Genomic DNA, 24,737 nt, shown 5'->3' on the forward strand with positions numbered 1-24,737 from the left:
GTCTGATGAATTAGGTTATATTTTGTCAAGCCCAAAACTTCCTCCTGAGACATACATACAAACTGGTGGTTAAATGAGAAAAAGTAGAAAAGATATCTCCTACTTAGAGTATGAAACTGGAAGAGTACTTAGAAAGGACATGAGTAAACAGGTAAAACTGACACAATGTGCTCCTTAGGAAAAAAATTACATATTTTAAGCTAGTAACTGATTTTCTTTTCAAATATTGGACAGCAGTGCTTCTCAATCTATGCTAAAACTACCTCCATGAGTCAACTCTGGACTTAGTGAAAAGTCAGATTCTGCACCCTTCAGGATGAGAATCTGAATGGGTGGGCCCAAGAATCTGCATTATAAACAAAGTTTCAAAATCCCCATTTTTAGCAAACAACCCCAAGTGATTCTTAAGGGAACAAATTTTAAGAAGCACTGAAGATGATATAATATGTATGCTAACATTTATAGAATATGCTTTACCATGAATTTCATAGTGGAAATTTACTGCAAAATAGGTCTACCATTCCATCAAAAACATCACAAATGTTGTGGAAACTACTTATAATGAAGTTAGCACCTTAGATCCATGAAGATAACAAATGAAATATCATCACAAGCATTTGTGGAATGTTTACAATACATGCACTAAATAAATCCAATTTGTTAAAAAATACTCCTTATCCCTAGAAAGCTCACATTATGTGCATTAAATGTGAGTTTTTCCTCTATTTCTAATAGTTCAGAATTCAAACATTTTCATCTTTTATTTGCATATTCCCAAAATAGCAACAGTCCTCTAAAAAACATAATACATTTAAATATGAACATAAAATTGCCATATGAATATTTCAATATTTGTTTACTGACATATTCAAAAGGGCTTAAAACAGACTGTAGAGATTATGTCAGAATTATGTAATTGCTTATCATAAGATCTATTGGCTTTCCTGGTGGCTCAGATGGTAAAGCATCTACCTGCAATGCAGGAGACCCAAGTTTGATTCCTGGGTCAGGAAGATCCCCTGGAGAAGGAAATGGCAATCCACTCCAGCCCTCTTGCCTGGAAAATCCCATGGACGGAGGAGCCTGATAGGCCACAGTCCATGGGGTCACAAAGAGTCAGACACGACTGAGTGACTTCACATTCATGTTCGTTCAAGATCTATTTCAAAATATAAAAGAGGAACTCAAAAGCCTCTTGATGAAAGTGAAAGTGGAAAGTGAAAAAGTTGGCTTAAAGCTCAACATTCAGAAAACGAAGATCATGGCATCCAGTCCCACCACTTCATGGGAAATAGATGGGGAAACAGTGGAAACAGTGTCAGACTTTATTTTTCTGGGCTCCAAAATCACTGCAGATGGTGACTGCAGCCATGAAATTAAAAGATGCTTACTCCTTGGAAGGAAAGTTATGACCAACCTAGATAGCATATTGAAAAACAGAGACATTACTTTGCCAACAAAGGTCCATCTAGTCAAGGCTATGGTTTTTCCTGTGGTCATGTATGGATGTGAGAGCTGGACTGTGAAGAAGGCTAAGCGCCGAAGAATTGATGCTTTTGAACTGTGGTGTTGGAGAAGACTCCTGAGAGTCCCTTGGACTGCAAGGAGATCCAACCAGTCCATTCTGAAGGAGATCAGCCCTGGGATTTCTTTGGAAGGAATGATGCTAAAGCTGAAACTCCAGTACTTTGGCCACCTCATGCGAAGAGTTGACTCATTGGAAAAGACTCTGATGCTGGGAGGGATTGGGGGCAGGAGGAGAAGAGGACGACGGAGGATGAGATGGCTGGATGGCATCACTGACTCGATGGACATGAGTTTGGGTGAACTCTGGGAGTTGGTGATGGACAGGGAGGCCTGGCATGCTGAGATTCATGGGGTCACAAAGAGTCGGACACGACTGAGCGACTGATCTGATCTGATCTGAAGCTATAGGTAGAATATAGCATATCTTTAGAAATACACTCCTCTATGAACACACTGTGAGAAATACAACCTAGCCCAGCAGCTAGAAGTGAATTTCCAAAAGGTTAATTCTTAATTAATAGCTTTTAATTAGACTTCCCCAGTGGTGCAGTAGATAAGAATCTGCCTGCCAATGCAGGGGACACAGATTCCATCCCTTGTCTGGGAAGATTCCACAAATCTCGGATTGACTAAGCCCGTGCACCACAATTTCTGAGCCTGTGCTCTAGAGCCCAAGAGCCACAACCACCAAGCCTGTGTGACACAACTAGAGCACACTGAAGCCCTGTGCCCTAGGGCCCTTGAGCTGCAACTACTGAAGCCTGTGCTCCTAGAGCCCGTGCTCCACAACAACAGAAGCCACCGCAGTGACAAACCTATCCACCACAACCAAGAGTAGCCCCCAGCTGCCACAACTAGAAAAAGCCCATGTGCAGCAGCAAAGACCCAGTGCAACCGAAAAATAAAAGAAAGAATTTTTTAAAGCCTTTAAAAATAGCTTCTAATTAAAACTTTGCATCTTATTTCTTTTCTTTGAGCAAGACTTTCATATTTTAGTTTAATATGTAATATGTCATACTACTTCAGCATCAGCCCTAGCATCACAAGGCACAGAGCCGGTTTCAGAGAAGCAAAAGGGCCTGAGGAAAGAAATCGTCATGGGGAAATCATCATCTTCAAATGGTATTTTCATTATTTTAAGGGAATTTCTTCTAAAACTCAAAAAACTTAGAAACATGTATCATTTTCTTAAAACCTCATCAAAGGATTGCACCTTTAAGCAATGGGTGTGCTCAGCAATTGCTGCCAACTCTTTAATGCATGTTAGGCTGACTCGGATAAAAACAAGTATTTTTTCAACTGTTCATTTACCATCAATCCTTAAAAATTTCCAGTGTAGTATAAGTTATGTATCATTCTCAGAAGAGAATGTTTCTCTTCTCTTTAATATTTTCTGATTTATTGGGCCACAGAAACTTCTATTGTGCTCAGGGCCTTATTTTCAAAGGATAATACAGTTGCATCGACAATAACAGTGACCATTTATTAAATACCAAACAGGTGTAAGGTGTTAGGAACTTGACACAAACCACAACTAATCTTCAAATATTCTTTATGCCAATCCATAATAGTATTTATTATCATCCCAAGTTTATAGATTAGGAAGGTATCTCACAAATGTAAATTCCTTTAACCAAAGTCGCCCAATTATTAGGAAACAAAACATCAAATACACTGATTCTACTTCCCTCAGTCTTCAAGAAAAAATTAGAAGACAGTGAGTCAGTCAGTCTCTCCTTCTTCCTCTCTCTCATCTCCTTTCTCCAGCTGACTGTCTCTCTGGCCATAATATGGAATTGATTTTCCATCTTCTTTCCCATGAAAAAAGTATTAAATGTGTATATATGTTAATTAAAGAAAAAACGTCCTTATTTAGGAAGAATTTTCAACAAGGCATGACTTTTTCACAGAAGACACATATATAAAGTAATGAGGTTAAAAGAAGCTATCTATTAGCCAGCTAAACCAGTCAACTTTGCACAGTGTCACTAATGTCCCCAGGCCAAGGACCCTTCCACTTGATTTACTGAATTAGTATTTACTGCTCTTCAACTTTTTAAAAGCAAGTTAATTACATGCTTTTTTAAAAAAAATTAAAGCCCAAAGTAACCATTTTAAGTAAGTTTATTGCATTATATTTACATATGCCAACTGATTCTGTTAATAACATTTGTTAGAATGTAGATAAACTGTTAGAAAAGACCTTTGTCGATAAATAGAAATTTGTAGTTCCACTTTATCTTGTTAATCACACTTTAAGCAAAAACTAGGAGGGTTTAAATCTAAGAAAATTTTTTAAAATTGAGAATTACTTGCAAAGAACAGGAATGAAATGATGTAATGGGTATTAGTAATATATTGGACTCAACGGGAAATGATAAGGATTCTTCAAACCAAGACATATCATCATGACCCCAAACAGAGAGCACAAATGTGAGTTAGGGACCATAGCTTTCCTGGGACAATATGGTATTAGAATTTTTGCCTTTCTGGATGATGTGAAGGGAATGAGGTTTGGAACAGATTTATTATAGGTGGAAAATTGGGGGGAACCCTGTATAACAAAAAAAAGAAGGTTGAGCACCAAATAACTGATGCTTTTGAACTGCTGTGTTGGAGAAGACACTTAAGAGTCCCCTGGACTGAAAGGAGATCAAACCAGTAAATCCTAAAGGTAAACAACTCTGACTATTCATTGGAAGGACTGATGCTGAAGCTGAAGCTCCAATATGTTGGCTAGCTGATACAAAGAGCCAGCTCATTGGAAAAGACCCTGATGCGGGGAAAGAATGAAGGCAGGACGAGAAGGGAACAGAGGATGAGATGATTGGATGGCATCAACAACTCAATGAATATGAATTTGAGCAAGCTCCAGGAGGCGGTGAAGGACAGGGAAGCCTGGCAAGCTGCAGTCCATGGGGCCACAAAGAGTCAGACATGATTAAGCGACTGAACAGGATAATGAAAGAGAAAAGAATAGGGAAACTGTCACCATAGGCCTCCTGGGCTCTTATTGTCTTGCTGAGCCCATGACCTTGGCTACTCTTTTACTCAGGTCACCTTTCAGGACTGGTTATGAAACTGGAATTCTGAGAAGTGAGGGCAGATGAGATGCATCTGGTTTCTCTGTGGTCAGTTTTGCTTACCAATTGCTATAAAAGCAATGGGCCTCCCAAGCTCATGTTTCTTCCTTGGCTTTGCCCTCACTGCTCAGGTTGGCTTCAGCTGGCATTCTACATGATCTTGTGATATTCTGAGAACCAGCACAACAAATATTTTGACCCCTGCTTCTCCTTTGAGTATCTGCAGGAATCGTGTGTACTCTGTCAGCATACATGGAACTATGTGCCTGTGCTCAATTTTGCTCAGTCATGTCTGATTCTTTGCAACCCCATGGACCATAGCCCACCAAGCTCCTCTGTTCACAGAACTTTCCAGGCCAGAATATTAGAGTGAGTTGCCATTTCCTATTCTAGGGGATATTCCCGACCCAGGGATCGAACTTGCATCTCTTGCGTCTCCTGCATTAGCAGGTTGATTCTTTGCCACTGCACCACCAAGGAAGTCCCAGGGAACTACAGTAGGCTCTGTAGTTGTTTCAGTGGAAATTCTATGGCTTTTACCTCATCTCCACACCATCAACCTTATTTTATCCAGACACAAAGATTATTTTATTAAGGAGAAAGAAATGCTAACAAGGATTCCTATCTTCCTTTTAGGCCAGTTTCCATGCAATTATAGAATTTGGGGTCTTTGCCCTGCTCCAACACTGCACCTTGCTCTTGCGTCACTGCCTCACATTTTTCGTTTCACTGGCATTAAAAATTGAACTTTCAGAAGGAGGCTCATTCATTAATAGCAATTTTAAGTATTTTTTCTCATTCTATTTATTTAATGAAGGAAAATATTTAGTAGAATAATGCCATATTCCAAAAGCTTTGGCTTTAAAAAAATCTGTATCTTTATCACCTCTTAAAAACACTTTGACAGAATATTTCACAGAGTTCTTATTAACTATACTAACTATGCTTTACCACAATTTGGATCTGAAATTACAGACTGTTTCACATAAATAGTATTGGATTCATAAATATTAGCATAGTGTGTTAATTTAGGGCACATTTCTTATTTTATTATCAGAAAAACTATCGAGAAATTAACAGAAAATTTGATTCCCCCCCTCACATCTCCCTCCATCCACCCCTCCCTCTCTCCCTCCCTCCTTCTTCCTTTCCTTCCTCTCTCTCTCTCTCCATCTCCCCTTTGCTCTTGCTCTTTTTCATTCTGGTTAAATATTTAATAATCATTTAAATTCAACAACAGTCTGCTTCAGTTGAAAATATTGAAATTAGTCATGTAAAAAATCATTTTAAAGTCAAGCACCGGAAACACACATTTTGTGCACTTCATTTCATTTTATAGTCTCTACGAACTATTACAATTTTTAATAAACTTGTATCTGGGATTTGAAGCCAAATGCTTACACTCAAAAGGCAAGAATTTATTAACCAAAAGACACCCAAAGTGGTACTAAAATGTATTCCCCAGTGATAAGCTTTAATGGGTTGTAAAAACTGAATTTTATTAATCTAGTCACAATTAAAGAACAACAGCTGTCCTGTCTATATTCCCAATGCCCACTTTTGTAATGATGATGATTTTTTTCATTTATGACATTGCTGATAAGCAAACATCTCATGGTTGAGTTCCAAAATCTTAGTTCTATCACTCTAATGGCAAAATGTTTTATTTCATCTTAAGCTTTAAAATATATGGTGCTACATAAGTTTAAATTAATAATACTCTACATTAAAACAAAAATACTTTCTAATCTGTCTATATTCTTATCCTTATTTATGTCCATATCTGTATATCTAATGTGTATATGTACACATACCTACTTTTATCTATATATGTAGCAATATCATATATAATGTATTTGATTCATTTATCTTGGATTACTTCTCATCATGCAAAATAAATTAGTTCTAACTTTTGCTATGAAGAAATGCTTTTTTAACTGCCATGTCAGTGTCTTCCTTTAAAATTCATAGATGTATTAAAATCTGCTTTCCAAAAAAAATAATAGAGAATTTAATTTCTTTAAAAAACACAAAATTACATTTTAAAAGTTACTTTAATAAAATTTTACATCAAAATGGATCCTCTGGAATGTTTTATTTAAACTAAAATGAAAAGTGCTTTGTCTTTCATAAAGCAAATTATTTCTGGATATTTTTAATAACATTACTGTCAAATTCAGGCAGCTTTTCTGACAAAGTATATTAGCACACCACTTCATTGACTAAATGTAATATTGCTTCAAACATCACAAAATCAGGAGGATATTGTTGTTCCCCTCTCATTTTATCTCTCAACTATATTTAGGGTTAAAGTTAAAAGTGAAAAATAGTCAAAAGCTTTAAGGAAGAGTCAGGATATTCAACGATAACAGCTTCAAGCTAATTAGGAGGAAGACTATATCTTGTGGAAAAGGTTTTGGTTTATCTCTTTACCCCCTGGGTTGCTAAGTCTATCATTTATAAAATATAGGAAACATAAGGGCTCATGAATATGGAGCAACAGGCATTGAAGTTATATACATTTTATGAAATCAAGAAAATCAACAATTTTTAAAATCATAATGTTAATTAGTAACTTAAAGAAAAAGAAAAACTACACAGAACCATTTGGAAACAGAATATAAGCATTTTGACCTTTATATTTCCAATATTAAAAAGTATAAAGTGACAGAGGATTTTTCAAGAGAAAACAAATGCATACCATGAAAGTCACTCATTGCGTTCAACTCTTTGCAACCCCATGGACTATACAGTCCATGAAATTCTCCATGCCAGAATACTGGAGTGGGTAGCCTTTCCCTTCTCCAGAGAGTTGTCCCAACCCAGGGATCAAACCCAGGTCTCCTGCATTGCAGGCAGTTTCTTTACCAGCTGAGCCACAAGGGAAGCCTTGATACCCTGGATAGCCTTGATACCCTAATAGGCATAGCATAGTCTATTAATATTATTTAGTGTCACTGGTATGTGAAATAGCAGAAGTGTTCATTTCTAAACTAATGTGTTTTTAAATATATGTTTTAACACTTTTATAGAGCTGTTTTTTAAATGAATTTCATTCTGTTACATTAAATAGAGTATGCTGAAAACAGACTACCTTTCTTTATGAAACAAGTCATCATCTTGTGTGTGAGTCACTCTGTACAGTTATAACATCAGAGACCACTTAGGCTTACACGTTTATTTTTTTATTCTTATAATGGCTTCAAAAACATCTAGAAGAAGGGATTTTTTTGAAAATGAAAGGAAGAAAAAGAAAGGAAAGACGAGGGAGGGAGGGAAGGAGGAAGGAAGGAAGAAAATATTCAATTCTTTTCATTCCTATCATTTCAGCCTGCTTTGCTCTTACTGGATCTTACTACTATAATGTGCTGACTTATTTAAATACTACAGCCTAAATGAATATCACTTAGTTTCTTCTGTTTTATTTGGGCTTCAAAGTCATGTGACTGAAAGACAACGGCTTTTCCATGGGCTTTAGAAGGAGACATCCTGGGTTTAGACAGGGCATATGATCTGAATTCTGAAATTCACCATCTTGGGAACCTAAGTTAGGTTTATTAACCTCCCAGATTTCAGTTTCTTTTTCTTGTTAACTAGGGAATATAGTTTCAGTCTCTCAGGGCAAAAACTGAACATTCAGTAAAGTCAAGACCCTTACCTCTGTTTTTCAGAAAATGATTTCTTATCCTAGTTCTGCTTTTAAGTACTATATTAGCATCATTTCATCTCTCTGATTCTCAGGTATTATGTCAATAAACCTGGGAATACCAGACCACCTGATCTGCCTCCTGAGAAATCTGTATGCAGGTCAGGAAGCAACAGTTAGGACTGGACATGAAACAACAGACTGGTTGCAACTTGGGAAAGGAGTACATCCAGGCTATATATTGTCACACTGCTTACTTAGCAGGGAGAAATATCAATAACCTCAGATATGCAGATGACACCACCCTTATGGCAGAAAATGAAGATGAACTAAACAGCCTCTAGATGAAAGTGAAAGAGGAGAGTGAAAAAGTTGGCTTAAAGCTCCACATTCAGAAAACTAAGCTCATGGTCCCATTACTTCATGGAAAATAGATTGTGAAATGGTGGAAACAATGTCAGACTATTTTTTGGGGCTCCAAAATCACTGCAGATGGTGACTGCAGCCATGAAATTAAAAGATGCTTACTCCTTGGAAGGAAAGTTATGACCAACTTAGATAGTATATTGAAAAGCAGAGACATTACTTTGCCAACAAAGGTCTGTCTAGTCAAGGCTATGGTTTTTCCAGTGGTCATGTATGGATGTGAGAGTTCGACTGTGAAGAAGGCTGAGTGCTGAAGAATTGATGCTTTGGAACTGTGGTGTTGGAGAAGACTCTTGAGAGTCCCTTGGACTGCAAGGAGATCCAACCAGTCCATCCTAAAGGAGTTCAGTCCTGAGTGTGCATTGGAAGGACTGATGTTGGAGCTGAAACTCTAATACTTTGTCGGCCTGATGTAAAAAGCTGACTCATTTGAAAAGACCCTGATGCTGGGAAAGATTGAGGGCAGGAGGAGAAGGGGACAATAGAGAATGAGATGGTTGGATGGTATCACCGACTCAATGGACATGAGTTTGGAAAAACTCCAGGAGTTAGTGATGGACAGGGAAGCCCGGTGTGCTGTGGTCCATGGGGTCGCAAAGAGTCAGACACGACTGAGTGACTGAACTGAACTGATATCAATAAAATAATAAGTGTATGGATTCTTTGGATCTAATTTTCTGTGATTTTATTTTTAATTGAAAAAATAGGGCCTTAACATCTTATTTCAGTTAGAAAGTAACCTCTAAGAAACTAATGGCAGGATGATCTTGAATCAATGTTTATAATATAAATTACTAACATTAAAAAATGATAAACATTTATATAGTAGGTGATCTTAAATCAAGAGAGGTGATGGGACTGATAACCCTTCACAAAAGAATGATTCGTTGAACATTTTTCAATGACATAGCTAAAAAGGAGATTTCTTATAAAGGAGTATTTTTTAAATTTAATTGTATGCATGTCAATGAATGCTGGAGGAAAAAAATACTCTTAAATATCTAAATAAATGCTTTAAAGCATAATTTCTTATTACACATTTATTATTCCATAAGGAAGTCATGAGAATTTGGAACCAGTTGGAGGGAACAGTTATTAATTACATGAAATATAGATCCTGAAAATGTAATTACTATATTGAGAATATATTTCAGAATTATAGAAAAAATAATACTCAATCACCTTTTATCATGAATCTTTGAAAAGGACTCATTTGTCCTACTAAACAGAAAGATTAAATGGTTGATCATTTTCCAGCCTTCTAGTAAAGATAGGTTTTCTTACAAATGAACAGCATTTTTAAAATGTATATATTGTTAGATATGTACAAAAAGACTAGCATGTCATTTCTCCCTGCTTCTAGCTCACAGTCCACAGCATTATTTTCACACTGCAGCAGATGAAACAAAAGTCTCTGGTGCATCAAAACCAATATCAACTTTCTTGAATTAATTACTTCCTTCAATCTTAGCTTTATAATGAGTCTCTCTGGGAATTGGCACAATTAAAAAAAAATTGAGTCACCAGCAAGATGGGGGAAGATGCTGCTCTAAGGCCTGTTCTCTTTCCTCTCTCTTCTACCATTAAACTCTTCAGATTAGTATTCAGGAAGTAAAATTTCACTTCTAAGGATGATCTCTATTTAAACAGTCAAGGTTTTCAGATCACTGAGAAAGAAAAGTCATTTTCAACTCCCATATTACAAAACCAAATGTACCATGGACTTCTCTGTTTTTACACGAAATAGGGTCTTTGAAAAAAACATTTCTAAAATCTGGCACTCATTGTCTTTACTTGTGTTTTAGAGAATATTAATATGTCACAAATATATATAAGCTACTAGCATTTCTTCTTCAACAGTTCAGAGATGGATATGTCCTCTGGGGCTAGGCTTTCAATAAAAATTTAATTCTGTTCTTCAATAATACATTATTACAAGAATGATTCTTAAATCTAGCTGGACATTAGAATAATTCCTGGAGATGTGGATTCCATAACATTTAATGGAAAAACCGGAATGCACTTTTAGGTCAACTAAGCTCAACAAAGGTCCCTCTAGTCAAGGCTGTGGTTTTCCCTGTGGTCATGTATGGATGTGAGAGTAGGACTGTGAAGAAGGCTGAGCGCCGAAGAATTGATGCTTTTGAACTGTGGTGTTGGAGAAGACTCCTGAGAGTCCCTTGGACTGCAAGGAGATCCAACCAGTCCATTCTGAAGGAGATCAGCCCTGGGTGTTCTTTGGAAGGAATGATGCTAAAGCTGAAACTCCAGTACTTTGGCCACCTCATGTGAAGAGTTGACTCATTGGAAAAGACTCTGATGCGGGGAGGGATTGGGGGCAGGAGGAGAAGGGGACGACAGGATGAGATGGCTGGATGGCATCACTGACTCAATGGACTTGAGTCTGAGTGAACTCCGGGAGTTGGTGATGGACAGAGAGGCCTGGCGTGCTGCAATTCATGGGGTCACAAAGAGTCGGACATGACTGAGCGACTGAACTGAACTGAAGCTCAACATTCAGAATACTAAGATCATGTCATCTGGTCCCATTACTTCATTGGAAATAGATGGGGAAACAGTGTCAGACTTTATTTTTGGGGGCTCCAAAATCACTGCAGATGGTGATTACAGCCATGAAATTAAAAGAAACTATAAGCAAGGTGAAAAGACAGCCTTCAGAATGGGAGAAAATAATACCAAATGAAGCAACTGACAAACAACTAATCTCAAAAATATACAAGAAACTCCTGCAGCTCAATTCCAGAAAAATAAACAACCCAATCAAAAAATGGGCCAAAGAACTACATAGATATTTCTCCAAAGAAGTCATACAGATGGCTAACAAACATGTGAAAAGATGCTCAAGATCACTCATTATCAGTTCAGTTCAGTTCAGTTCAGTCGCTCAGTCATGTCTGACTCTTTGCGACCCCATGAATCGCAGCACGCCAGGCCTCCCTGTCCATCACCAACTCCCGGAGTTCACCCAGACTCACATCCACTGAGTCAGTGATTCCATCCAGCCATCTCATCCTCCGTCGTCCCCTTCTCCTCCTGCCCCCAATCCCTCTCAGCATCAGAGTCTTTTCCAGTGAGTCAACTCTTCACATGAGGTGGCCAAAGTACTGGAGTTTCAGCTTTAGCATCATTCCTTCCAAAGAAATCCCAGGGCTGATCTCCTTCAGAATGGACTGGTTGGATCTCCCTGCAGTCCAAGGGACTCACAGGAGTCTTCTCCAACACCACAGTTCAAAAGCATCATTTCTTCAGCACTCAGCCTTCTTCACAGTCCAACTTTCACATCCATACATGACCACAGGAAAAACCATAGCCTTGACTAGACAGACCTTTGTTGGCAAAGTAATGTCTCTGCTTTTCAATATGCTATCTAGTTTGGTCATAACTTTCCTTCCAAGGAGTAAGCATCTTTTAATTCCATGGCTGCAGTCACCATCTGCAGTGATTTTGGATCCTAAAAAAATAAAGTTTGACACTGTTTCCACTGTTTCCCCATCTATTTCCCATGAAGTGATGGGACCGGATGCCATGATCTTTGTTTTCTGAATGTTGAGCTTTAAACCAACTTTTTCACTCTCCACTTTCACTTTCATCAAGAGGCTTTTGAGTTCCTCTTCACTTTCTGCCATAAGGGTGGTGTCATCTGCATATCTGAGGTTATTGATATTTCTCCCGGCAATCTTGATTCCAGCTTGTGTTTCTTCCAATCCAGCGTTATCAGAGAAATGCAAATCAAAACCACAATGAGGTACCATTTCACGACAGTCAGAATGGCTGCGATCCAAAACTCTACAAGCAATAAATGCAGGAGAGGATGTGGAGAAAAGGAAACGCTCTTACACTCTCGGTGGGAATGCAAACTAGTACAGCCACTATGGAGAACAGTGTGGAGATTCCTTAAAAGACTGGAAATAGAACTGCCATACAACCCAACAATCCCACTGCTGGGCATACACACTGAGGAAACCAGAATTGAAAGAGACATGTGTACCCCAATGTTCACTGCAGCACTGTTTATAATAGCCAGGACAATGGAAGCAACCTAGATGTCCATCAGCTGATGAATGGATAAGAAAGCTGTGGTACCTATACACAATGGAGTATTACTCAGACATTTAAAAGAATACATCTGAATCAGTTCTCATGAGGTGGATGAAACTGGAGCTGATTATACAGAGTGAAGTAAGCCAGAAAGAAAAACACCAATACAGTATACTAACGCATACATATGGCATTTAGAAAGATGGTAACAATAACCCTGCATGCAAGACAGCAAAAGAGACACAGATGTATAGAACAGTCTTTTGGACTCTGTGGGAGCGGGGCGGGGGGATGATTTGGGAGAATAGCGTTGAAACATGTATAATATCATATAAGAAACGAATCGCCAGTCCAGGTTCGATGCAGGATACAGGAAGCTTGGGGCTGGTGCACTGGGCTGACCCAGAGGGATGGTATGGGGAGGGAGGTGGTAGGGGGGTTCAGGATTAGGAACACGTGTACACCCGTGGCGGATTCATGTTGATGTATGGCAAAACCAATACAATATTGTAAAGTAATTAGCCTCTATTAAAATAAATAAATTTAAATTAAAAAAAAAAAAAGACGCTTACTCCTTAGAAGAAAAGCTGTGACCAACCTAGATAGCATATTCAAAAGCAGATACATTACTTTGCCAACAAAGGTCTGTCTAGTCAAGGCTATGGTTTTTCCAGTGGTCATGTATGGATGTGAGAGTTGGACTGTGAAGAAGGCTGAGCGCCGAAGAATTGATGCTTTTGAACTGTGGTGTTGGAGAAGACTCTTGAGAGTCCCTTGGACTGCAAGGAGATCCAACCAGTCCATTCTAAAGGAGATCAGTCCTGGGTGTTCTTTGGAAGGAATGATGCTAAAGCTGGAACTCTAGTCCTTTGGCCACCTCATGAGAAGAGTTGTCTCATTGGAAAAGACTCTGATGCTGGGAGGGATTGAGGGCAGGAGGAGAAGGGGACGACAGAGGATGAGATGGCTGGATGGCATCACCGACTTGATGGATGTGAGTTTGAGTGAACTCTGGGAGTTGGCGATGGACAGGGAGGCCTGGAATGCTGCGATTCATAGGGTCACAAAGAGTCAGACACAACTGAGTGACTGAACTGACTGACTGATATATATATATACACATGCACAAAATAAAATAAATTATATATAAAATAAACAACATAAGATATACGTCTGTCTCAAGGCCACATTCTTAAAGATTTTGATTATGTGGGCCAGGGAAAGGAGTTTATTTTTCTTATTAGATGAACATTGGCCTAGTATCTTTTTTCTTAATCAGGGTGAAGAATACTATATTAACATAGTACATATTATTAAGATGCAATGAAAAATATTTGCACCTCTATTATGGTTTAATTTCTATATGTTAATATACTATTTTCTCGAAATATAACACAGATATGAATCTCTTTTACTGATACAGACTGTATTAACATAGCAACATCAGTCTTGCTATGTCATTGTATTTGGAACTCTGTTTAAAATATTCTTTACTTAAAGTATGTGAGACTACTCCGCTTTGGGGGAAAAATGTAATCAAATCAAAAAATTCAATGAACAATAGCTGTGATGGTAATCTGCCTTAGATATATGCTCATTCACCAGTAGGTTTGATCTGGCTAACTATGATAAATAGGCATTCCTATCTAGCTCACCTGTCTATAGGTCACCTTCCTAGAGCAGCGCTTACAATCAGAGAGGCTGACTTTTTAAAATAGAAAAAGACTATTATTCATTAAGGATATTCTATATAATGGTCAAATAGAAGAATAAAGAAAAAAAGAATAAAGAAAATGAGGTCAAAAGAAGAATAAAGATAGAAAAAGTCAAGTGCTGGAATGAAGACTGGTAAGCAAAATATTTGGAGTAAGATACATGTCAGTGAGAGGAAAACAAAAATTGGACTTAGTATTTTAGAAATCAAAGGAAAAATGAAACATAATAAATTATGCCATTCACACTCTTGGAAAACAATAATTAAAACAAACCAATTATTTAGGAAAATCTCAGGTATTCCTGGAACTGAAACAGAGGAAAAATACCTTCTGTGGATACTGGAATGGGGTAAGACTTATCTATAACATTCTACTCTCTCTCCTCAACCCCAAACCCTAAGTAAATACAGTAACAAGTTTCATTAGTCTCTTTCTTATAATACCTATTAACACAGTCATTAGAAAAGAAATGAGGAGGAGCTAAAACAATACAATGTAAGAATTTTTTCTGCAACCATATAGCTTAACCTGAATTATACACAGCTTCTTGGAATTATTCTCTTCCTCATTATTGGTGTAAATGATAGATTTAATATGTTCCACTGACAGCCAGACTAGGAGTAGGAAACCCATTTACTAAAGAAATTTGAGACTCTTACCCATACTTAAAGGCTTTCCTACTGGCTCAGTGGTAAGGAATCCACCTGCCAATGCTGGAGATGTTGGTTCAATTCCTTGCTTGGAAAGATCTCCTGGAAAAGAAAATGGCAACCCACTCCAGTATTCTTGCCGGAGAAATCCCATGGACAGAAGAACCTGGCATGCTACAGTCCATGGAGTCACAAAAAGAGTTGGATGTGTTTTAGCATCTAAACAACAGCAACCCATACTTAAATATCAAGCTTCTCAAATTCAGCACAAGGCTAAGTTATGAAAACATGGGAGAACATCACTAACATGTTCATAAAGAAAGAATCCTGGGTTTGTTCCATAAATGGAGAAGTAGTACTAGTAATTTTAATCTGCCTGGAAAACATTTGAAGCATATATAATTAGTAAATATATAAAATAGTGTCAATATTGCACTCGGAATTTTGGGCAACATAACTTCTCAGAAATCTTTTAAACTGGTTGCAAAATGCACATGCTTCAGTATTTAGAAGAATTGACTTAAACACATACTTCATAGTTTTATTTCAGTGAAACACTGAATAAAAATTTCCAAAACTGATTTGGTTTACCTTAAATCATTCTTCCTGGACAGTAATCAGAGAGCAGAGTCAATTGACTAATAAGAGTAATTTTCTGCTTTTGACCTTAAAAGTCATCAACACTGTAAAGGCAAATGCTTGTCTTTCTCTTTTATATAGAATGCTGCTGGGTTGAAGATAGCAATGAAATTATTAATAGGGAACATATGAGTAGAACTCATTTGAAAGTATCATTATATCATTATAAAATATTAAGAAGACAGACAAGATATACCCTTCTTTATCCTATTAGAAATTATTAAATGATTTGGCAGGAGACCATTCTGACCAATTCATATTCTCAAAGTAGTTTTAAGGTTATATTGGGAATCAATACCTCATACAAGCTAGGTAATAATGAATTGATATCTGGGGACAAGGGTAAGAAAAAGTCAATCAGATAGATACAAAATTTTCATGTTTTGTCCTAAAACTTTCTACATCCTGTGAAAGAAGAGGGTGCTATAGCAACTTCATGCAGAATATTGCACTGAGGAGCCAAGCCTTCTGATTTACCAATGAAGAAACAAATATATAGTCTGCAGAGAAAATCTAATAAGCTAAATATTTTATAATCTGGGGGGAATAAAGGTTTGTCACTGAAAAGGGAATTGATTACAGTCTAAACTTAGAAATAACTATACTTTGGAAGTTTATACTTTGTGGGTAAAATAAACAAGAAAGGCCAGAGCCAAGTATTAGAAATAAACGTGTAGTTTCTTGGAAGTAGAAAAATGAGGTACTTCACAATTAACTACAATATATGAGAAAGTATAACTGGAAAGCACAATTCTACTGTTATGGAGTTAGTGAAAAAATCCACACTCCTCTTATAAGAACTAAATATACTTGTATAGATGAGGTAGAAAAATGAGAAATTGTGTATGTAATTTGATATAAACTCACTCAAGTGGCCATTTTGAAATTTGACTTCCAATTTGCCCTCACCAATCCAGAGTCAGGTTTCCCATTGACTGGACCAACCTGAATTATCAAGGTGGTTTGGGGAATGCTCTATGCTAAAGTATTTCAAGTGGAGAAGGAAATGGCAACCCACTCCAGTATTCTTGCCTGGAGAATCCCAGGGACAGAGGAGCCTGGTGGGCTGCCGTCTATGGGGTCACACAGAGTTGGACACGACTGAAGCGACTTAGCAGCAGCAGCAAAGTATTTCAAGAGATTATGTCTTTGCTTCTGGAAAGACATTTATAAACTGCTCCTGCAGTTTATAAATATGAAATTGGAGCTGTTTATGGATATGAAATTGGAGCTGTTGTAGTCAATTTTCCTCTAGGTGGAAAATATGGGAAGAGAGACTGAGAACTTCATAAGAATGGAGCCAGAGCTCTTATAGATCACAAATAGAAGCTTAAGACAACACCCATTTGTTATCTCACAGTTTTGTATTTCAGAAGTTTAGCATGGACATAATGTTCTGGATATAGTAAGGCTGAAATCAATATTCTGGCCAGACTGAATCATTCCTTAAAAATTCTATGAAAAAATCATCTCATTAACAACAGCTCCATTCTTGTTGCTGGTAGGACTCACATTCCTGTAGTTGTAGAATTAAGGTCTCTAGTTTCCTTGCTGACTGTCACCCGTGAAGTTTTCTCAGGTCTTAAGAGGCTGCCACATGACCCCTCTTTTTCCAAGCAGGCAATGATGCTTCAAGTCTGTCCTGTGTCTTCGATCTTATTTCCTCAACCAGCCAGAAATAATTTCTACTTTTCAAGGTCTTATATGACTAGTTCAGAATTATCCAGATAATCTCCCTATCATAAGATCAACTGACTTGATATGTTAGTTAATTCATAAAGTCTTTTCACAGTGGTATCTAAATTCATGTTTCACTGAATAACTGGGTGAGAATATCTACTAGGGACTGGAAATCTTAGGATATCTTCATAGAATTCCATAAACCACAAAAGCCAATATATTCACTTTGATATTTATACAGGTTGAATCACCATTTCTGTGTTTATAAACAAAAAAACACTGTAACTGATATACTCCTTGAAAAAAATGACATGCATAGTGACATTCAGTTCAGTTCAGTCGCTCAGTCGTGTGTGAGTCTTTGTGACCCCATGGACCACAGCACTCCAGGAGCTGTTCATCACCAACTCCTGGAGCTTGGTCAAACTAATGTCCATCGAGTCAGTGATGCCATCCAACCATCTCATCCTCTGTCATCCCCTTATTATCCAACCTTCAATCTTTCCCAGCATCAGGGTCTTTTCCAATGAGTCAGCTCTTAGCATCAGGTGGCCAAAGTTTTGGAATTTCAGCTTCAACATCAGTTCTTCCAGTGAATATTCAGGACTGATTGCCTTTAGGATGGACTGGTTGGATCTCTTTGAGTCCAAGGGACTCTCAAAAGTCTTCTCCAACACCACAGTTCAAAAGCATTAATTCTTCAGCACTTAGTTTTCTTTATAGTCCAACTCTCACATCCATACATGACCACTGGAAAAAACATACCTTTGACTAGATGTACCTTTCTTGGCAAAGTAATGTCTGTTTTTTAATATGCTGTCTAGGTTGGTCATCAGAGAAGGCAATGGCACCCCACTCCAGTACTCTTGCCTGGAAAATCCCATGGACAGAGGAGCCTGGTAGGCTGCAGTCCATGGCGTTGCTAAAAGTCGGACACGACTGAGCAACTTCACTTTCACTTTTCACTTTCATGCATTGGAGAAGGAAATGGCAACCCACTCCACTGTTCTTGCCTGGAGAATCCCAGGGACAGGGGAGCCTGGTGGGCTGCCATCTATGGGGTCGCACAGAGTCGGACACGACTGAAGTGACTTAGCAGCAGCAGTAGCAGGTTGGTCATAGCTTTTATTCCAAGGAGTAAGGGTCTTTTAATTTCATGGCTGCAGTCATCATCTGCACTGATCTTGAAGCCCAAGCAAATAAAATCTGTAACTCTTTCCATTGTTTCCCTGTCTATTTGCCATGAAGTGATGGGACTGGATGCCATGATCTTAGTTTTTTGAATGTTGAGTTACAAGCCAGTTTTTTCACTCTCCTCTTTCATTCTCAGGCACTCTATCAAATCTAATCCCTTGAATCTATTTCTCACTTCCACTGTATAATCATAAGGGATTTGATTTAGGTCATACCTGAATGGTCTAGTGGTTTTCCCTACTTTTTTAAACAAAACCTTGTGCACACCAGGAGCCAGGAGAAAGGAACAATGCCCCACAAGAGACTGAGTCAGACTTGCTTGAGAGTGTCTACGAGTCTCCAGCAGAGGTGTGGGTCCACAGTGGCCTGCTGCAGGGTAGGGACACTGAATACAAAATGCACAAGTCCTTTTGAAGGAGGTTGCCATTATCTTCATTACCCCTACTTTAGTTTAGCCTCATGTCAAACAACAGGGAGGGAACACGGCCCTGCCCATCAACAGAAAATTGGATTTAAGATTTACTTTACTCTTGCCTGGAAAATGCCATGGAAGGAGGAGTGTGGTAGGCTATAGTCCAAGAGGTCACAAAAGATCTGACAGGACTGAGCAACTGAACTGAACTGAACTGAAGCATGACCCCACCCATCAGAACAAGACCCAGTTTCTTCCACAGTCAATCTTCCCCATCAGGAAGCTTCCATAAGCCTCTTATCCTTAACATCAGAGGGAAGATAGAATAAAAACCACAATCACAGATAACTAACCAAACTGATCACATGAACCACAGCCTTATCTAACTAAATGAAACTATGAGCCATGCCATGTAGGGCCACCCAAGTTCGATGGGTCATAGTGGAGGGTTCTGAAAAAATGTGGTCCACTGGAGAAGGGCATGGCAAACCACTTCAGTATTCTTGTCTTGAGAACCCCATGAACAGTATGAAAAGGCAAACAGATATGACACTGAAAGGTGAATTCCTCAGGTTGGTAGGTGCCCAATACGCTACTGGAGAAGAATGGAGAAATAATTCCAGAAAGAATGAAGAGATGGAAACAAAGTGAAAACAACAGCTAGTTTTGGATGTGACTGGTGATGGAAGTAAAGTCTAATGTGTAAAGAACAATATTGCATAGGATTCTGGACTGTTAGGTCAATGAATCAAGGTAAATTGGAAGTGGTTGAACAGGACATAGCAAGAGTGAATGTCAAATTTTAGGAATCAGTGAACTAAACTGGACTGGAATGGGTGAATTTAATTCAAATGACCATTGTATTTACTACTGTGGGAAAGAATCCCTTAGAAGAAATGGAGTAGCCCTCATAGCCAACAAAAGAGTCCAAAATGCAGTATTGGGTGCAGTCTCAAAAATGACAGAATGTTCTCTCTTTGCTTCCAAGGCAAACCATTCAATATCACAGTAATCCAAGTCTATGCCACAACCACTAATGCTGAAGTTGAATGGTTCTATGAAGACCTACAAGACCTTTTAGAACTAACACCCCAAAAGATGTCCTTTTCATCATAGGGGACTGGAATGCAAAAGTAGGAAGTCAGGAAATACATGGAGTAACAGGCAAGTTTGGCCTTGGAGAACAAAATGAAAAAAGGCAAAAACTAACAGAGTTTTGTCAAGAGAATTCATGGGTCATAGAAAACACCCTCTTCCAACAACACAAGAGATGATTCTACACGTGGACATCACCAGATGGTGAATACTGAAATCATATTGATTATATTCTTTGCACCCAAAGATGGAGCAGCTCTTTATGGTCAGGAAAAACAAGGCCACGACCTGACTGTGGATCAGATCATGAACTCCTTATTGCAAAATTCAGAATTAAATTTAAGAAAGTAAGGAAAATTACTAGATCATTCAAGTATGACCTAAATAAAATCGCTTATGATTATCACCTTTTCACATATACATATATATATATGCATTTGTTTTATATATGCTGCTGCTGCTAAGTCGCTGCAGTCGTGTCCGACTCTGTGCGACCCCATGGACTGCAGCCTACTAGACTCCTCCATCCCTGGGATTCTCCAGGCAAGAACACTGGAGTGGGTTGCCATTTCCTTCTCCAGTGCATGAAAGTGAAAAGTGAAAGTGAAGTTGCTCAGTCATTTCTGACTCTTAGCGACCCCATGGACCACAGCCTACCAGGCTCCTCTGCCCTTGGGATTTTCCAGGCAAGAGTACTGGAGTGGGATGCCATTGCCTTCTCTGTGTTTTATATATAGATATAATAAATTATAAATTTAATATTAATGTTTTCTTATATATGATTTGCTATTCCCTTATCAGATATATGGGTTTCCCATGTGGCGCTAGTGGTAAAGAACCTGCCTGCTAATACAGGAGACACAAGAGACATGGTGTTAGGGAAATTAAAAAAAAAAAAAATAGTCTTGCTTAGGCTTCAGAGACAAAGCAGAGCAGTCTTCTGACCTTACTTCAAACCTGCATGGACAGTGTCCTGACTGGGAGTGACTGCCTGCTATGAGTGTAAGACTTGCAGCACCATAGATAAGATAGGGGAGAAATCTTACGATTGTTGAGCCCCTGGAGGGGGCCTGGCCAGCCAAGCCCCAGGCTTAGCAACATTCCAAGTTTTACAGGACAAAACAAATAGCATTAACAGGAAAACAAGCTGACAATTTGCTCACAGATTGATGATATTATTTTGTGTCTGTCTTTGGATTATAAGTAGCACCCCAAACTGCAATCTTTGAAGTCTCACCCACAGAGTGGACATGCTGCCTGGGACCCTTTCCCAATTGAGACTCCAGATGTGCTGTGACACGGGACTTCCCAGTGCTGTTTAAGTCTGGATATTGGTCAAAACCCAATTTGGTGATATATTTTCTGTTCTTCCTATTTCTCTTTTCTTTTAATGTTAATATGTTGAAAGTAAGCTAGATAAATATATGTATCTCTAATAAATATCTGTATTATTTATTTGTATATAACAAGTGGCTTATTTTGTTACCAATTCCTTTGAATTTGAGACAAAAGTGAAAACCTTCAGCAAAACACATGGATTCGATCCTTGGGTTGGGAAGATACCCTGGAGAATGAAATGGCAAACCACTCCAGTATTCTTGCCTGGAGAATTCCATAGACAGAGGAGTCTGTCAGGCTATAGTCCACGGGATCACAAAGAGTCAGACATGACTGCTTTCATATATAGGTATATATTTGGCCATGCTGCATGGTTTGTGGGATCTTAGTTCCCTGACCAGTGATTGAACCCATGGCCCCTGTAGTGGAAGTGTGGCATCCTAACCACTGGATTGCCTGCCAGGGAATTCCCTAGAACTAGAATATTAATTAAGGGGGAGCCTGGTGGGCTGCCATCTATGGGGTCGCACAGACTTGGACATGACTGAAGCGACTTAGCAGCAGCAGCAGCAGAATATTAAGAGAAATTCTTTCATGGAAAATTTATTCTGAAATATACTGGAATTCCATGACAATCAGTATCTTAGTGCATTCCTGTTGTGATAACCAAATACCATAAGAACATGGTGGCTTATAAATAACAGAAATTTATTTCTCACAGTATTGGAGGCTGGAAAATCCAAGTTCAAAGTGCCAACAGATTAAGTGCCTGGTAAGGGCCTGCTTCCTGATTCATAGACAGCCATCTTTTTGCCATGCCCTCACAGAACAGAAGTGAATGAGTGAGTTCTCTGGGGCCTCTTTTATGAGGGCCCTAATCTCATTAAAGAGGGCTCTGCCTACAAGACCCAATCACCTCCCAAAGACTCCAACTCAAAATGCCATCACATTAGGGATTGCTGCTGCTAAGTCGCTTCATTCATGTCCGATTCTGTGTGACCCCATAGACAGCAGCCCACCAGGCTCCCCCGTCCCTGGGATTCTCCAGGCAAGAACAGTGGAGTGGGTTGCCATTTCCTTCTCCAATGCATGAAAGTGTAAAGTGAAAGTGAAGTCACTCAGTCGTGTCCGACTCTTAGCGACCCCATGGACTGCAGCCCACCAGGCTCCTCGGTCCATGGGATTTTCCAGGCAAGAGAACTGGAGTGGGGTGCCATTGCCTTCTCCGCATTAGGGATTATGTTACACCATTTGAATATGGGGGAATACAACATCCAATCTATAGCATATATATCATCTCATGTCACAGAACAAATTATGTTCTTCAGGAGACAACTACTAATACTATGAAATGAATGAGTATGATATTATCCAATTAATGCATAGGGAAGGAATTGATGATTTTTCACTTATATTCAGAAGTTTTGATCTGCTTTTAATCATAGTGTGTCTGTGTATTTGTTTTCATATGTGTGTGTGTCTCTAACTTTGTCTCATTTACCTTCTTGCATGGCTGTTTTTGGCATTATGAACAAATCTACTAGTATGAATTTATAGTTAATAAATCAAAATACATCAATGAATAAAAACATCAAAAGTGTATCATTTATTATAAATATTCTTCTTTCAAGTGGATATTCTTTATTATAATAGAACACCCTTGTCATATTATTATACTATGGAATACTCTCTAATTATAATCATTTTTTAAGGCTATATTTGAAATTGCAGAAAATAGGAATCCATAACAGGAAATTATTTATTTTCATAGTTTGTTCTTCTAATGTTTCACTTTTGTAGTAAGTAGACAGCATTAGAACACTTTATTATATCAAAAACACATTAAAAAAAAAGTAAAAAAAACAACTATGTATTAATGAGTGAGTGACCTTCAGCCTGAAGCTTCCATATGTCCCGGTTCATTCCATTAGAATAAGTATTACCAGTATCACATAGAACATGTCCTCTTTCTGAACTGATAAATAAAGAAGACGTTCCTCATCCAGAAAGTTTCTAATTTAAAGCCCTTAGTGTTCAATCCAGCATAGAGCATGCACAGACTTGAAAAAATTCTCCTACAGTAGGAGGCCAGAGATCACACTTCCCCAAGATTTCAGAATGCTGCTTTAGTTGTACCAGAATGAAGCAAATGGAAAAGTAAAACTCCCAGGGCAGAGTGGAATATGTCTGTAAAGTTAAAAATGCCTTTAACTTTAAGGCTAAAAGTAATAAAAAGTTAAATTGGGATATTCAGTCCTCTCTTTACTTTCCATGCTAAGCCCTATACCTTAAACTGATGTTGTAAAATCTACAAGATAATCTTGCATAACTAAAAATCCTATTAAACTACCAAAAAATTTCCTGGCCTTGCATTTATAGGTGATGATGATTTCCGAGAAGATTAAACCCTCTAATTATAAACTTCATTAGTAAGTCCTTCATAGGCACTCATGATCTAAAATGAGAAAATCTTCCCATATTACCAAATGACTGTGGTCAGGATAACTGTGAATCCTGAACTCTCATGACTTCTGGGAAACTAGTCAGGCCAATTTGCCCAGCATATTCTTTTCTTCTTTAAAAACTTAATATTGCTGCTTATTTTCTCACTAGTCTCATCTCTTCATATTATTCACTTATTGATATTTTCTTGTCAATTACTAAAAGGTAAACATCCAACTTCCTCTAGGAAACCCTCTCTGAATATTTACAAAGACTACTTTTTGAGTACTTTTAATTTGAAATTTAGTTCCTGCTACCATATTTTCAGCTCTCCACCTGCTTTCCCAAGGGGCATGTGAACTCTCTGAAAACCGAAACAGAACCTGATATATCTTAATATCATAGTTATCTCTTAATCTTATGAAAATCATCCACATAAGTGATCATAAACTGCACAGTAATAAGCAAGAATGCATTATCATTACATTGAATCCTAGTTGACAACTTTTGAATATGCTGCTTCAGCAGATATAGAATCTCATGCTTCATTATACCCCCAGAGCTTGAATAACCCTCAGTTCAAATCAGTCGCTCAGTCGTGTCTGACTCTTTGCCACCCCATGAATCGCAGCACGCCAGGTCTCTCTGTCCATCACCAACTCCTGCAGTTCACTCAGACTCACGTCCATCGAGTCAGTGATGCCATCCAGCCACTTCATCCTCTGTTGTCCCCTTCTCCAACTGCCCCCAATCCCTCCCAGAATCAGAGTCTTTTCCAATGAGTCAACTCTTCACATGAGGAGGCCAAAAGTACTGGAGTTTCAGCTTCAG

The 24,737-nt window shown here is 38.3% G+C and overlaps 1 protein-coding gene across 5 annotated transcripts in view; it reads right to left on the bottom strand.

Annotated features, from left to right (window-relative positions):
* Positions 1-24,737, bottom strand: part of NAALADL2 (N-acetylated alpha-linked acidic dipeptidase like 2) — a 1,562,846-nt gene that overhangs the window by 1,258,706 nt on the left and 279,403 nt on the right. Inside the window, exon 3 of one of the 5 annotated variants that reach the window (XM_059888525.1) lies at positions 15,116-15,208. The exons of the other annotated variants lie outside the window; for them this stretch is intronic. The gene's annotated coding sequence lies outside the window, so the exon portion shown is untranslated. The remainder of the gene's footprint in view (positions 1-15,115; positions 15,209-24,737) is intronic. 5 annotated transcript variants of the gene reach the window in all.

Source organism: Bos taurus, chromosome 1, assembly GCF_002263795.3.
Source record: "Bos taurus isolate L1 Dominette 01449 registration number 42190680 breed Hereford chromosome 1, ARS-UCD2.0, whole genome shotgun sequence".
Taxonomy (NCBI): domain Eukaryota; kingdom Metazoa; phylum Chordata; class Mammalia; order Artiodactyla; family Bovidae; genus Bos; species Bos taurus.